Source organism: Micropterus dolomieu, linkage group LG12 (genome assembly GCF_021292245.1).
Source record: "Micropterus dolomieu isolate WLL.071019.BEF.003 ecotype Adirondacks linkage group LG12, ASM2129224v1, whole genome shotgun sequence".
NCBI lineage: Eukaryota > Metazoa > Chordata > Actinopteri > Centrarchiformes > Centrarchidae > Micropterus > Micropterus dolomieu.
In genome coordinates, this window is record NC_060161.1 from 35,066,148 (window position 1) to 35,068,185 (window position 2,038).

The 2,038-nt window shown below is 55.1% G+C and overlaps 1 protein-coding gene across 1 annotated transcript in view; it reads left to right on the plus strand.

The window, feature by feature from the left end:
- The window catches only part of LOC123980885 (zinc finger protein 208-like), an 808,576-nt gene that overhangs the window by 452,038 nt on the left and 354,500 nt on the right, over nucleotides 1-2,038 (plus strand). The gene's annotated exons all lie outside the window — the stretch shown is intronic.

Here is a 2,038-nt window from a genome sequence, read left to right on the forward strand (position 1 = left end):
GGGTTAAAAAACGGACAAATTCCTATGAGGCAGAATGACAAGCACGGGAGACTATAAATTGAGGGGAGTGGCCTCCTCCTTCCTTCATTCTTACTCTGACTCTCCATGAGGTAACATCTCAGCCAGCCTGCCAGTTTCACCATTCTTTTCTCACCTGTATTGTGCCTTAGCCTGAAGAAGACCCATTGGGGTCGAAACGTCGCACACGGGCACACACAGTGGAATTACTTTTTTTACAGAAAGATTAAATTAAATTTTCGTTCGAAAAAAATTATTTTTCCGTTATTTTGAATCTTTTCGGTTTTTATTTAATTTTTAAAAAAAACAATTTCAGTTATTTCAGAGAGTAAAAACTTTTTTTTCGCTTTTAGTTTATAGAGGGCTTAATAAGACCACTCAGTCATGAGTCTCACTCATGACGACGGATGGACCGTGGTGCGCCACGGCGGACGACGCCGACCCCCTGGACAGGGGGTCTATGAAGATCGTCCACAAACAGGTTTTGACGGACGTCAAAACCACTTCTCTTACCGGGGGGGAAGGGACTACCGGGGGAAGGACCGTGCACCTCCTGTCTCCCACCTGTGTGTCATACGCTGGATGACACACAGGTGCTCCTGATCCAGCGCCTCTCCAGAGCCCCACCGGCTCACGCTGAGCCTGGCCCACCAGCCCACACATTCGCAGCAGCACACGCAGTAGTAGTGGACCCGACCTTAACGGTGGCCAGCACCACACAGATAGACAACGCACAGCCCCCCACACACACACAGACTCAGACGGCGACAGCTCTGCCCCCCGGGCCGGTTGGCATTCAACCTGGGACTGCTCAGACTCTACGGCCACCGGTGGACCCACCTTCTACGCCGGCGGTTCCGCCGCCCACATCAGCGGCTCTAGAACCTGCACAACCACCTGCCGCCACCCAGCCTCCACACCGGCCGCCTGCAGCGCAGCGGAACCCAGCGCCAGCTCGTCAGCTCAGCGTGACAGCGGAGGTACACGCCCCACCTGCAGTGGACCTCCTCCTGCCAGACATCTCAACACCGGCCGGACCGTGTCTCCTCTCCAAGGCCACGATGACAGAGCAGGGGACGGACGGGCCCACGGATCCTCAGTCTCCTCCTTTCCTCCCTTCTCTCCCTCCTGACTTTCTCTCCTCTCCCCTCACCTGTCTGTCTGCACCTGTCCTCTCTCCCTCTCTCTCTCCTTCCTCTGGGATCGTCCCTGACACGCAGCTGGAGCCCAAGGAGCAGAGACCCAAACGCACCGCGAGGCGCCGGAGCGTGGCCCCCAGCTCACCTCAGCCTCCAGCTCCTCCTGAGGACCCCAGCGCCACGGCCGACGAGATAATCGTGGTGGAGACATCTCCGCAGGTAGCACCTCTGCCTCCTGCCCCAAAACCTGCTTTGGGGCCTGTTCAGAGACAGCTGAGCTTTGGCCCACCTGCAGCTGCTGCTGCAACAGCAGCAAACACACCGGTACGTCGCCCCACACGACACATTAACACCAGCAGGAAAATGAAAGAGTGGTGCCTGTCAGCCAGGAGCAAGTGGCTGATTATTGGGGATTCAAATGTTGCCAGGTTTCCCCCTTTCCAGTGCCCTGACCTGCAAATAGACAGCTTCCCTGGGGCCACATTCAGGCACGCAGAAGCCATTTTGGCTAGAACCAATGTGTCTGCAAACATTGAAAAACTGGTGCTTTCTTTTGGGGTAAACAACAGGGCACAAAAAACAATGACTACTGTTAAACAGGTACAGAGAGCAATCAGGATGGCGAAGCTGGCTTTTCCCCAGGCCACAGTCATGGTGCCGGAGATTAATTTCTCCAGACACCTACCTCACGCAGAGCAGGAGAACCTCAGACAGCTGAATCAATACATCACTAACAATCAGCTGTTTATCCCTGCTCTCCCAAGGAACGACTTCACCACCGAAAGAGACGGCATCCACTGGTCTCACTCCACGGCCCAGCACATGCTGGACCACTGGCTGGAGTCGTTAAAGTAGGTACCCCCGTGAACACACGTCCTCAG